The sequence below is a fragment of the Gymnoscopelus braueri genome, assembly GCF_963280865.1.
Source record: "Gymnoscopelus braueri genome assembly, chromosome: 10".
Classification (NCBI taxonomy): domain Eukaryota; kingdom Metazoa; phylum Chordata; class Actinopteri; order Myctophiformes; family Myctophidae; genus Gymnoscopelus; species Gymnoscopelus braueri.
Window position 1 is genome coordinate 48,315,418 of NC_137611.1, and position 15,381 is coordinate 48,330,798.

Here is a 15,381-nt window from a genome sequence, read left to right on the forward strand (position 1 = left end):
TAACATCTGTACGTGCCTCAATACAAGAGAATTTGAAAATCATTGAGAACCTAGATATCCAGGTCATAACGGAAATAAAAAATGAATTGGAGGAGTACAAAAATAAAGTGGAAAAAGAAACAAAAGCAAGGAAAATGTGGAAATTCCAAAGAGATGCAGAAGACTATGAAAAAAATGAAGTTTATCTGTGGAGGATCCCAAAGGACAAAAAAGAGGAGCATACTCTCATTGTCAATGATGTGATTCACTCCTCCACTACAGATCTAGACTCAGAAACCAGCGGACCCACGTCAAGCGGGACCGCTTTTTTAGAGCGGGACCGCTTTTTTAGAGCGGGGCGCCGGCCACAACAGAGGAGGAGGAGGTCGGACAACACGACGAGGACGAGGAAGAAGTGCCGCAGGGGGCAGAGGAAGAACCGGAGGCCCGAGGACATACTACGGCACCCGGAGCTCCATGAAATAATTAACATCATGAATCTGAGCGACAAACCCCTATCTACTGCATGTGAGTCAGCCCTTAAAAAAGGCCTATCCTTTGTACCAACGACTGACTGTGATGAATTTAATACAATCATTGACTTTCACAAATTCTTTCGATCTATAAGATTAAGAGAATTCTTTAAGAGTAATAAGGATGATATACCAACAGTAATGGACTCAACAAAGAGTGAAAATAAAGCACGAGATAATTCTAGATTTCGTGGAAAATCCACTTTTATTCCACCGAAACATAGAAATGCATCTGTTGATACTTACTGCAGACTTGTAGAACAAGATGTCAGAAATACTCTTAAGAAAAGAAAAGAACATAAGGTATATAACAACCTATCGAAAGAAGAAAGGGAAGCATTGAATACTCTTTCTAAAGATGACACTTTGATTGTAAAAAATGCAGATAAAGGAGGGGCCATTGTTGTCCAGAACAGGAGTGATTATGTAAAGGAAATACATCGACAGTTAGGAGATACCAAGAGCTACAGAAAACTTTCTGGAAATCCAACAGTAACTTTTAAAAATGAGATTCATCATCAACTAAAGAATTGGTTGGACAATGGCCTCCTGACCAAAAAAGAATATGACTATATGAAAATAGATCATCCTAGTACTCCAGTCTTTTATTGTCTGCCAAAAGTGCACAAAGATCCTGTCCAACCTAAAGGTAGACCAATAGTGGCAGCAATAGGATCTCTCACTGAAAATATTTCTTCTTATGTGGACTTCTTCCTACAACCAATAGTGAAATCTCTCCCGTCCTTCACGCAGGATTCAACAGACCTACTAAAGACTCTGAAGTCCATCCAGGATCCGACCACTGTGACCTACATGGCCTGTTTGGATGTCGAATCCCTATACACCTCAGTACCCCATACAGGGGCCTTGGAGGCTCTGACACTGTTCCTGAATCAGCGTCCACCAGATTCAACACCAGAAACTCACGTTCTTATCGAACTGACAGAGACACTGCTCACACACAACTACTTCATGTTCCAGGACGAGAACTATCTACAAGTTAAAGGTGTGAGTATGGGCAGTAAAGCTAGCCCGTCCATAGCAAACATCTATATGGGTCTTTTTGAACAGAACTATGTATTCAACTCAACAGAAAATATGTTTTTGCCATACATAAAGATGTGGAAAAGATATATAGATGATATTTGTATTTTGTGGACAGGGGATGAAATGACACTAATACAATTCTTTGATTTTCTCAATGTCAGAAATGAACATCTAAAGTTTACTATGGAACATGACCAACACCAAGTAAATTTTTTAGATATTGTAATCAAAAGAGAGAAGGGTACATTCCAAACAGATGTATACAGGAAACCCTGTTACAGAAATTCTTTATTGAGAAGTGATTCATTTCATCCTACTCCCTTAAAAAACAGTTTACCTATTAGTCAGTTCTATAGGATCCGTAGAATCTGCAGTAGAGACGATTTCTTTCAGAAACAGACAGATACTTTAAAAAATATGTTTAAAACAAGAGGGTACACACAGGACATTGTAGACAAGGCAGCATTGAAGGTATGCCAAAAAACCCAGGAAGAATGTTTACAATCTAAGAAAAATAAAAACACGTCTGTACAACCCATACAGTGTGTCACACAATATTCACCTCTAGGCAATTATTTTAAGAAAACTATAAAAAAACATTGGCATCTTCTTAGTTCTGATCCAATATTGGACAAATCTTTTCAGATCCCCCCTAGGCTATTATACAGGAGAGCACATAATATCAGAGACATTGTGGTAAAATCAGATCTACCTCCTAAAAAACCCCACACTTTCCTAGATGACTTACCAGATGGCAATCGACGTTGTGGTTCGTGTGCCCAATGTCATTTTACAGAAAAATGCACATTTTTTTATCACCCGTCAACGGGGCAAGAGATAAAAATAAGAGGCAAAATAACATGTACAACGAATAATGTAATCTATTTACTTAGATGTCCATGTGGGAAAGCATATGTGGGTAAGACAACACGTGCATTAAAAACACGCATTGCTGAACACAGGAGTACAATACGTAATGGGGACGAAAAAAGCCCAGTAGCTTTACATTTTAAAAAGGCACACCACAATGTCTCATCTTTAAGATACCTAGGAATAGAGAAAGTGCATCTTCCGAGACGAGGGGGAGATATAGACAATCTCCTACTGAGGAGGGAAGTATGGTGGATCCATTATCTTAAAACCATGGCACCAACAGGACTCAATGAGGACTTTGATATTAGGCCATATTTGTAAACAAGCCAAAGAAGGGAGTTGTATATGTGTAGGTTGTAAAACGTTAATTCTTCTTTTCCTTTTGTTGTTTTTGCTTGTAACTTGTTGTACACAGTGGCCATGATCTGGACCGGGTCAAAAGATATATAGTTTTTAAGGAGTATTTCTTGAGAAATGCATTTCATGAAATGTATATTTCTTTGGAGAAATATTTCTTGGAAAATATTTGTCAGCAGATAATAAGCTTAGTCCTTATTACCTGTCTGTTGAATCAAATGAATTGAGTTTTCTACTGTTTTTAATTTTTACTAAAGTCTTTTTTCTAAAAAATAGTTGTAAAAATCAAGTAAATGTTAATACTCTGTAAAATGTAAAAGATGAAATGTTGTCTTTTGATAAGTTGTCTCTTGACAAAATGTTGATTAAGTCTTGGTACCGCCCCTGATCACCAGGTGGGGTTGGTAACCAAAATCATTTGTTCCTGTATAAAAAGAGGTCATTTCCTGTTCTTGTTTATACTTGAAAAAGACCGAAAGGGTCGAAACGTCGTATCAGCTGTATTGTGAAATAAAACCTGGAGCATCAAAGTGAGTTGCGAGCCATACCTTTGTTTTGCCTTTTATAGCGCCACCATGAGGCTGATTTGAAAAATTTCAAGTGGCATTTCCTCCTCGGCCTAGTGGGAATGTGCGTATGAAATTTCACGGAAATCGCAGGCTGCGTTCATGATTTGAGGCATTTAGTTCAAAATGGACCAATCCTGCAAACTTTGGAAGCCAACCTTAGCCAATCAGGATGGAATATGGAAAATCAGACAGATCCGTGTTGATCACATGACTATAGAGATACTGTGTAATGATTTGCGTGATGGTTGGATAAAATCTGTAGGAGTAATATTAAAAAATGGATTTTGCACAAATTGGCCTCCAGGGTGCGCTATAACAGGCCAATCTGAAAAATGGCCCAGAGGTTCTGAATTGGCATCCAGGGAGTATGTGTGCACAGTTTCGCAGCGGCCGGGACAACGGTGCCGGAGATTAGCCGCTCGCAGACAGATGGACACACGGACACACGGACACACGGACGGACGGACGGACGGACACACGGACGGACGGACACACGGACGGATGGACGGACAGGGGGTAAAACATACTCTCTCGCCATGCCTTTCTGGCCTGGCGGAGACAATAATTATTGTCAAAGTGGTAAAACTGCTTTTGATTCTATATCAACACATTGTGAGCTTGTAGATCAGCTATTTTTGCTACTTTTATGTGACAGTGTAGTATGACAAAGTAGGACATCATTTTTTACGGGCAAAAAGCTTAACAAGTTGAAAAATGGAGATACAATGTTTCTGTCCGACAGCAACGTTATATTAACCACTTAAATCCCATATGGTTGACCGTATAGTACTCCCTATAGTACTAGAGTCTAGTAACCAGACTCTATACTAGTGTCTTTGTCAGATCGACAAGCTCACGGGTTGTTTTGGTGAATGTTCACAACAGGATAAGGATGCCAGGTTTGATGTGGTTATGATTTTATAACAGCTATACTGTATGCAAAAGCTTTGTTTAACCACATGAACGTAAGCATCCAGTGTTGCCACATTTTGCAAGAGAAACAAGTAACCAGGTCTATGAAAACAAGCCCCAAAGAAGCGACTAGCAGTTTAACCACTTTAAAACTATATGCAGCTATTTGAAATTAGCAGATCTACAGGCTCAGCACCGTTAGCTTGTAGATTTGCTACTTTCAAAATATCTTGAAAAATAAAGAATAATATTTGACAACACAAATATTGAGGTTCCCTGGCACCACAAATATTGGGGTTCCCCCCCACCAAAGAAAATACCTACACGTACTTAGTTACTTTACACCACTGCTGCTGACAGGTGCCGCCCCCAGCCCGTAGGAATACTGGCAGTGAAAAATATCACCCTCCCCCCTCGGCTTCCCTCCCCCAAACACGCACCAATTGTGTTCGTATAGACACTCTACAAAGCCGAATGCACCGTGGCGGCGGTTGATTCGAACCCCCGACTCTGTGGTGGTGGGCGGCTACTTTACCAATGCACCACCCGAGTGCCCTGCTCTTCCCACATATCTACAAGCCTCAGTCAGCTGTCCAACAGGTTGTTTGGACCGGTCGCCGTGCTAAAAGTCCTCTCATTCACTCTCATTCATCGGTCTCTGCAACATTTAGTATTTCAGGTAGGCCTACACTTGAATCCACAGTTCCTCGTCTGACACTCTGACCAACACTGTTTGATTTGCAAGTGTTTTCGTGAGCTCCACCCGCCTGGTCCTCCAAGGAGTTAAAACAAACGACCCGTTTTTATTTGCTGTCATTGGTTGACCTAATAGGGCACTGATTCTCAACGTGCGGTCCGGGTTCCCCCGGGGGTCCAAGAGGGGGTTCCAGGGGGGTCCCCAGCTGCTAAATGATGTATAGTTAGGAACCAAATGGACCCCTATGGGCCTGTAACTCTGAGAGTGTACAAATGGGACCAGATAGGGGTCCATTTGGTCCCGTTTGTACACTCAGAGTTACATTAACAGGATTTGACGGTGTAGATTGGGGGGTCCGTGTTCTAATACATATCAAACTGGGGGTCCCTGACATAAAAAAAATAAAAATAAAATATATATATATATAAAAAAGTGGAGAATCACTGACCGTTATAGGTCAGGGAAAATGTGTTACACCTCTGAAAAAGGATACATAAGGCTGAGCTGTATACAGTATATGGGGGAGATGTAATTGGCAGCAATATTGCAATGATTATTATATACTGTATTTGGTGTGAATAAGTATTTTATGGTTTGTCTTTCTTTTGCTCCTGTGACGTTATAGTATTGTTATGTGACGTTGTGTTGTGCCGTATGTGTTTCCGTGTTGGTGGTGTGTCGTCTACTAAAACATATTGAAACGAAAAAAGTAATTATTGTACTAAACCACTAAACTATTAGGTCTCAAGTCGTGTTGGTAATGAGACCCCCCCACACACGCACGCACGCACGCACGCACGCACGCACGCACGCACGCACGCACGCACGCACACGCACACACACACACACACACACACACACACACACACACACACACACACACACACACACACACAGGGCATCTTAAGGCCTTACTAATCAATTTAAACATATCTGCAACAGGCATTACAAGCCGAGAACGTAGATAAACATCTGATTAATTTTCCAAGGTTGCTGTTGCCTGCAGTCAAAAATCAGTGTTAATTTAACTCAGAAGAGAGTACAAATGGAACCAAATGGATTTGGTGTCGCTGCGTAGCGTCGCATTGCGACGGGCTGTGAGCTTGTAGATTTGCTATTTTCGGTGTACTGTCTCTCTCTCTATCAGTCTTTCTGTCCAGAAAGGGGCGTGGCCAGCGTGGTGTTTGTTTCATTATGAACATATTATGGTTGTTTTCAAGGGACAGTTCATTGCAGTATACTGACGGCTTTTGTTTCCCCATCAGAATCAGTTCCTCATTCCGTGTCTGCTGATACAGTACGGTACTTCAATAATGCTTCACAGATTACGGTACGTTTGCAGTCAACAGGAAGGGAACTGATTCTATTACAGTATTACAGTGGCATTGCTGTTGGTGGATGCATCTATTATTTCACCACTTTCAATTGCATGACAAAGTATATAAGGCTTAAGGGGTTAATTCACAATAGACCCCACTTCCACCTGCACACACACACACACGCACGCACGCACGCGCACACACACACACACACACACACACACACACACACACACACACACACACACACACACAGTATACTGTACTGTATGTTAGTGTAGGGTATAGGCCTACTATTAGGCCTACTATTGGTGAGCCACAGGTGTGTGTGTGTGCGTGCGTGCGTGCGTGCGTGCGTGCGTGCGTGCGTGCGTGCGTGCGTGCGTGCGTGCGTGCGTGCGTGCGTGCGTATGTGGTGTGTGCGTGGTGTGTGGTGTACTGTACCTGTGAACATACAGAAACTCAATACAGTGTATACATTTGTGTCAATAACATTGTTTCTTAAAAGCACAGAATAGATCAATGGTGCATTCATAGGTTGCTGCAGTTTGACTTGATTTAACCCATTTTGTAACTATACCATATAACTATACTATACCTTTCAGGACGGGAACCCCTTTTGGGGCGTATTTTTTTTAGAATCGGCCTCAGGTCTAAATGGGTTTAAAGGACGTAGGCTATTCTACAAAAAGTAATTCTGCACATAATCATATCCTTTAAGTAAAGCCTGCATCATGTAATCCTATGGTGTAGCACTTCAGCAAAGAGGACATTAAGTTGTTCTGTCTTAATCACTTCCCTCTGAGAACTGGCACACACACACACACACACACACACACACACACACACACACACACACACACACACACACACACACACACACACACACACACACACACACGCGCACACACACACACACACACACACACACACAGAGAGCAGTGAGTCACCGGGTTCGTCTTGTTGCCACTGAATCAAAGCGACGCTTCAGCCTCATAATAAAGCTACACTCCGCAGTGTCTCTCTCGCCGACATCACAATCAGAGAGATAGAGACGCAGGTGCAAGTCCATTCAGACTGCTGCTTAGAGCTTTATCACCAGAAACAACACCAAAAAGCTTAATAACAAATACAATCATATGAATATAGCATTCCTAAGCTATAAGAACGGTAACAGGATAGGTGGGCACCAAGGAAGTGTGGGCACCAAAGTGTTAAATTGGCTATTTTTTTCCAAAATGTTATAAAATAAACTATTTGGAACATGTTTTTTAAGTAAAGTAAAGTATACATGATTAGAACATGCTTAAACATTCGACAATTAAGGTCTAATATTTCTACAATGTATATCCAGTCGTTTTGGGGCATAAACAAGAAGGATAAAATGAAGTCTAATAATGACGTAACCATGCATGTTCACATCATGTATACTTTACATTACTTACTTTTTTTTCTTTTTTTTCCCCCTGCATTTTGGGACAAAATAATCGAGGTACCCAGATGTCCAATAGTGCCCATCTATCCTGAATCCAAAACAACACCAAAAAGCTTAATAACAATACAATAATCATATGTGAATAGCATTCCTAAGCTATAAGAACATTATAGAGCTTCTGTTTTGTCCAGATAATTGTGTATTTTCCCCAAATAATAACCATATGCTCCGTCTGTCCATGAAGGCGACAGCTTTCAGCTTCATTATACTGAGCTTGGCAGTGGTGGAAAGTAACTAAGTACTTAAGTAAAATGTTGAGGTATTTTTTACTTTAGTGGAGTATTTCCCATTTTCAGTACTTTTACTTCTAGTCCATTACATCTCAGAGGCAAATATTGTACTTTTTACTCTATTACAAATATTTGAAAACTTTAATTACTTGTTACTTTGTAGATTTTGATTATTATTACAAAACATACATTATCCACTTCAGCCCTATACATTTCGGTCATTTGAATATAACAGATCTACAAGCTCACAACGCAACGCATTGTGAGCTTGTAGATCTGCTATTTTCAAAAGATTTTAATACATTTTATACATATACCTTGTGAAACAGGATGTTCTGCATAATGAGTACTTTTACTTTTGGTACTTTAAGTACATTTTGATGCCAATACTTTTGGTTGCCCCAGGTACGATTCCAGGCCAGCAAATGTATCGGTAAAATGAAATTTGTCCCTGAGCAAGACTCTTAACCCCTAATTGCTCACAGGCCCTCATTGGAAACAAGACCGCAAGGACTTTCATGAACGGACCTGTTAAAGGAATTATCCTTACTTAAGTCAAAAAAAATTAGTACTTTTTCTATCACATCTGATTACAAGCTCAATGAAGTAGCGACCCTTGCTTTGTTGTGTTGACATCAAACACTCCCCCCTAAATGTAAATTAAAATAATATAATAGGCTATTAAAATAATAATTTAACAGCAGCATATATAAAGAATTATATTCCAAAAAATAGGACTCTGTATGGCAATAAAACCAAATAAACGGGTTATATTTCTATTTCTCCTCAGAATAAACATTTGACACACACACAAACACACACACACACACACACTCTCTCTCTCTCTCTCTCTCTCTCTCTCTCTCTCTCTCTCTCTCTCTCTCTCTCTCTCTCTCTCTCTCTCCTCCTCCTATTTTTTACCAAATAAACGGCGTATATATATAGCTATAAGGAATAAACATTTTCAAGGTGTTCAGGATCAAACTGTTTCCCCGTTGATAATAAGCGGCATCCATCCAGCCAGCCATCCACACCCTACAGCCACTGCGCATGCGTCACGGCCAAACAAAGAAAGCCCATGGCAGTCTCTAGTGATGGAAGTTTATTCTAAGGATGCTTTATTCCTTCTGACTCTTTTAAAAATCCCATTTTATCACAATTCTCCTTGATCTCCTAAAAATGGCTTTTGGATGACTAGATTATTTATTATTGATATAAAATAATATATTTTAAAAAATCACACACACACACACACGAAAAATACGAGATCAATTATGTATCCGTGTGTGACATAATCCAGTGGGTTTGCAATGCGCGCGGCGTGCACGCAGTCAGTCGTAAAGGCGTGCACGCGCGTCACACCACCACCACCACGCACAGACAAAGAAGGTGGAGCAGAGAGAGAGAGAGAGAGAGAGAGAGAGAGAGAGAATAGCCTATTCTTCATTATTTCTGCATGATGCGGTTTCCTTCTGCAAAAAAAAACGGCCAATTTTACACTCCGATCTGGTTTGGGTCAATTGTTAATGATCATTAATTGGCTCATTAATCTAAAGATCAGCTCCTTCTTTTCGGTGAGCTACAGCGATGCTTGCCGACAGGAGGGATACACATTGAGATTGACAGTTTCCATATATAGTGCAGTGCAGCAGCCTATACATTATACCAGACACCCACTTGACCTAAAAAAAACAGATGCTGCTTTTCCCATCCAATTCCACACTCTCATTAACCTATAAAATGTGAATCCATGGGTGTTCATTTAACTCCGAAGAGGCTTGTGCCCAAATGGAACCAAATGGAACCAAATGGACCCTTACGGGTCCATTTGGTTCCATTTGGCCACAAGCCTCTTCAGAGTTGTGGAGTTTTAAATGGACACTGACGATTTTTACTGTGTTAGAATCACTTCTAAATGCTGTTTTAACACACAGACACTGTGATCAAAATGATGCAAAAATAATAAATATATGTTTTTTTAAAAGGAGATGAGCACATACAGTGTGTAGCCTGAGAGTGCGCGAGAGTACACACCCCTTTATGGTCGCGCGCTCCAAATTTGAGACTAGAATTTGGTCCATATTACAAACGATTTATAAACAACATTTATGAATGAATGATTCCCTGGGTTTATGTTTTCATGTTGTTGTTTTCCTGATGTGTGTGCGTGTGCGTCTTTTGTTTAACATGCCCTGTGTGTCTGTCTGTCTGTCTGTCTCTCTCTCTCTCTCTCTCTGTCTGAAGCCTAATTATTACCCAACGTGCGCTCCCGTGCATGAAAATCAATCACTCAAGCCGTTTAAAAAACCCCGTTCTCCCTAGTTTACAAAACCCCAAAATTCGGACCTTGATGGTGTCAAAACAAAGGGTATTATTTCGTTCTTACCGTTGAATAAGGGGTGAAGTTTTAATCCTTCTCGTAGTTTTAAGTGGCTTGCCTGTATGTCTGCTTTTTTTGCGGCTTCGAAGCTTCTGTGCGCGCGGCGGCGAGGTCTCTTGCGCCTCTGTTGCGTTATTACGGTAGACGCCGTTTCTGTCTGGCGAGCGCTGCAACGCGGGCGCGCGCACAGTCACACGCACGCGCGCACAGTCACTCACACACACACACACACACACACACACACACACACACACACACACACGCGCGCGCGCGCGCTCCAGTTGTGTGTGATTCTCACTCATTAGGTTGTGTTCACAGTATTGCCAATACAATATTAATATTGAATAGGCTATATCATAAAACATAAAACAGGTGGAGCGTGTGGTATTTGATTATTTGCAATTGTTCATATTCATAGTTGAATTACAATGTGTTGTGGGCTCATGGTGTGAGCTTGTAGATCTGCTATTTTCAAATACAATCTTGGAGGGGAAATAGGGGAACATAATATTTGAATATTCTGGAATATTTTAACAACACAAATCTTGTGTGGGGGTCCCTGACACAAGATATTTTCAGATGGAGGTACGCGGACAAATGCATATTAATTTGGGGGTCCTTGACATGAAAATGCCGGTAGAATGTATGTAATTTATATACATTCTACTGGTGCATTGAGAAGGCAAATGGACATTTTACCCATTGCGCTCGTTTTAGTGATAATACAGTACATTTCCTCTCCATTTTCTGCTTCCCAGTGCGCCCTCTAGCGGCCCTATTATAATACTAAAACCACAGACAGTTGTTATAGCAGCTATTGATCTGTGTGAACACTAATCAATAGACATCTATTCAGCCTGTGCCAAAGGTTCTCAAACATTTTCATGTCAAGGACCCTCAAATAAAATTAACAACATGCATATTATTTTCAGATGGGGGTCACAGGCCAAATTATATATTAAAACATATTTTGTGCCAGAGATCCCCATAGAAGATTGATGTCGTTAAAATGTCCAATGAATATATGTATTTATTATTAAAATGTTCAATGAACTATGTATTTATAATTTTATGGTGCAGGACCACATTGGAAATAAGTGTTTCATTATGCTTGTGTGTGTTTATCCTGGGTTTAAGTTATATTGTGTTTACTTGTATTTATTTGACCAAAATCAAATCATATAAATACATCAAATTATTTTACCAAAATCAAATCATATAAATACATACAAATGTTATCTTTCTTTCAGTGTGAAAATAGCAGATCTACAAGCGACACATTGTGAGCTTATAGATCTGCTATTTAAAAAAACATACTGTAAACATACTGTATAGTATACGGTACTATGGTTCAAGTGGTTAAACAGATTGTGATGCTGTAACACCTGAGGGTCCTGGGTGACCCCCTGGAACGCCCCCAAGGACCCCTGGTGGTCCCCGTACCCCACTTTGAGAACCACCGGACTTACACAGTGCAAGATCGGAGTAAATGACATGAAAAAAGGGGGTATTTAGCTTTGAAACACATCTGGAGTCACTTCAACGTCTAATCTGGCTTTTGTGTGCACTCTGGACAGTTTTTAAAGCGGCACTATGTAACTTTGTTTGAATGAATAAAATGTAATTGTGTCCAATCTGTATGGTAAAGTATGTTAATACAATATAACTTATACAAGTGGGGTGGTTGTATTTTGTCTCCCTGCTCTTCTATTGAGACCTTTAGATCGTGTCAAAGGTCATGTCTCACCTAGACACAGGATCTGGTAAAAGTATCAGCGCTTGCACAGGAAAACGGGTTCAAATCTGGGGTAGAAGAGCTTGCTTGATTTAATATTTAGATATTTGATATTCATTTTGTCAGACACGTCCCCTTCCTTTATAATATAAACCCCTATCCCTGCTTCTGATCAAACTGAATTAAATACATGCATTTGGTTTTGATATGTTTGCCATTTTGTCAAACACGGCATAAACCATTGTTTCTCATGTATGGGACCGCAGGCCAAGTAGACCCTTATGGGAGGGTGTGTATCTCTTGAGTGTACACACATGGATGACTCTCAGAGTTAAATTAACACCGAGTTTATGATTGATTATAATAATTATAAAAAATATAAAACTAATAATTCAATATAGACTATATATTCTACATAATACTGATTTTACAGTGCAGATTGGGGTCGCAGAGATGAAAAATGGTATCAAATGGGGGTCAGTGGTCTAATGCATATCACGAGGCAACAGTGGGCCCCGACGCAGGGTGGTCACAGTAGGCCCTCAAAACCTCCCCCAGCGGCCGCCGCCAGGGATTTTAGACAGAACAGAACACAGAAAACATCCCAAACTGTGCATTTCGGTCTAATATAAACCAAGAGGACAGCGGCGTACTGTACAGTAGTTACGAGGTTTAGATGAACGTGTACCTCGCCTCCTCTGACTTCCAGTGTTGCCAGACTTTGTGAGAGAAACAAGCAACCAGGTCTATGAAAAAAATATATTTTTTACTATTTGATTTTACCGACGGCACAGGTGGGCCCCAAATGACTCTGGGCCCCAACGCAACTGAGTTGTCTGCGTCACGCTAGTGACACCCCTGCTCTGTGTACAAATGGAACCAAATGGGTCTGTTTGGAACCTCTGCAGTGTACACTCTCAGAGTTAAAGACCCATAAAGGTTCATTTGGACTCCTTGTGGTCCCGAGACCTGACTTAGACATATTGAAATTGGCAAAATAAAAAAACAAATTGACGATGAAGCCTACCTGTTGTTTGATGCTGTTCTCATCAAACATACATACAAACCGTAATCACATTCAACAATTAACAGGTTTATTTTAATGTCAGTCTGTTTGGCAAGAAGCACACACACCTGCAATATACTGAACTTCTTCTTTTCACTTCTGGCAGGCTGTGCACACTGACAAGCGCGATGCTGCCCTCCACAGGCAAAAAAGGTTCACTGTTTTATCCTACACTTCTGAACACCTACTGTACCTGTTGATAGTCCGAGAACGAGGGTGTCTATCCCCTAGAACGCTAGCACCCTGGTAGATTGATTGACGTTTATATTGACCACAATGTGTTATGCACATGAACATATTGTACATTTCTGTCAAAAGTATAAAACACACCTGTCAAAATGATGGAACACAAACACATATTTCCATTGTGGTCCTTTAAATTAGTGGTTCCCAAACTTTTTCAGCTGAGACCCAAAATATTAATTTAGTGTCTCAAACATTCAACCAATTAAGCCCTATTTAATAGTGAAAATAACCGATCTACATGCTCACAACGTGCCGCATGGGCTTGTAAATCATCTATATCTTCACTATTCACAATTTCACTATTTCTTTAATAGTTCTATGGAATTCATTTATATAAATAAATAAACAATGACTCTCAATTTTTTCTCATTTTTTTTTTTAGATTATTATTATTATTTTTACTATAATTATTACTAGGAAATGGGGAGAGGATTGGTCCTTTTTGAACAACATGCCTCAAATCATGAACACAGCTTGCAATTTCTGTGAAATCTTGCACACACATTCCCACTAGGCTGAGGAAGAAATGCCACCCTTTTCACATTGGCTTGTTATAGCGCCACCAGCAGGTCTAATTTAGCAAAACACATTTTTGGAACGAAATGCCTCAAATCATGAATGCAGTGTCCGATTGTCCGGTGCCATTTCTTCCTAGGCCTTTCACGGGAAAGGCCTAGGAAGAAATGGCACCCTTTTCACATTGGCCTAGTATAGCGCCACCAGGAGGCCACAAGAACCTACCTGACCTGGCGGACTTTTTCTAGCTACATATTTTCTGTACAAATGAAACATTTAAAAATGATCTGCAGATCATTCTTTCCACATGATCCATTTTTACTTGTACAGTAGGTAATTTGTGGAATGTATACCTCCATGTTTGTTCATGTTTAACATATGTTTGTAAAACATTCCTAAAAGATCTATACATCATTGGTAGGTTTTTATTATGTGCCTTAATCTAAAGTGAAGACAATGCATTATTTATGACTGTCAAACTATTTGGCTCTCATACAGAAACCATTTGCAGACTTTATTGTGTGTCCTGTTCTGAAGTGAAGACTACTCATCATTATTTCATGTTTAACCATGATTAGTAAAACATTTACATAATTTGGGATCCATCCTGTGACAACAAAAACTGTCAGAAATAACGATATAGAGTATAACAGTATAAACAGGCGCGGTGATTTATGTGCGCGGCCTCCCGCGCCCCCCCAGCCGCGACGAACAAAAAATATTTCTCTCTGTCTGGGCTATTGTTCTAGGTGTTAACGACGCGTTAACACCTATCTGCGCCCCGCTATAGTAATGGTAATAGAATGGTACTGTAAGTTTGAGCCTGACATTCATGAGGGGGCTGACCAATTTAGCCCCCCCTATCGGCGCCTATGAGTATAAACATTGTGTGGAGACAAACGGCCACCATCAAATAATGAATGAAATCGAATCGAATAAGGAAGTAAACAGGCTGTTTGTTTTTTTATGATGTGATTTGCTGCTGCTTTGCTTCTCTGGGAGTCAAATGGTGACTCCCAGGTTAGTGAACAGCGCTGTAGCCTACTGGTATTTCATACAAGTTTGTTTTAAATTCATTGTAAAGAGCACCCTCTAGTGGAAGGTTTGTCCAGTATAAAAAGCCTCTCACACCTGTATCTAATTTAGTTGTAGCCAGGCTGAGCTGGTGTGCAGTTCACCTTTTGTCTCTCTGTGAAGCTCTGAAGACATGTCTGTAAGTGTCAAATACTGCATTTTCTGTTGTTGTATTGTGATTACATTGATACATACGTTTTTATGTCACTCCTGTAAGGATTTTACGTTTTGCAAAGTAAGAAGTTATGTTTGTTAAGTTAATTGATTAAGTGCCTTACTGCAGTGTGTTAACTACGATGTGCTCTGTAAGTTTGTAGGCAGTGCATTTCTTTGCATAAATGTGTGTACTGTAG

At 40.2% G+C, this 15,381-nt stretch overlaps 1 protein-coding gene across 1 annotated transcript in view; it reads right to left on the minus strand.

Moving 5' to 3' along the window:
* Window positions 1–10,509, minus strand: part of basp1 (brain abundant, membrane attached signal protein 1) — a 63,502-nt gene extending 52,993 nt beyond the window's left edge. The window contains exon 1 of the mRNA XM_080439133.1: window positions 10,398–10,509. The gene's annotated coding sequence lies outside the window, so the exon portion shown is untranslated. The remainder of the gene's footprint in view (window positions 1–10,397) is intronic.
* Window positions 10,510–15,381: the final 4,872 nt, after the last annotated feature.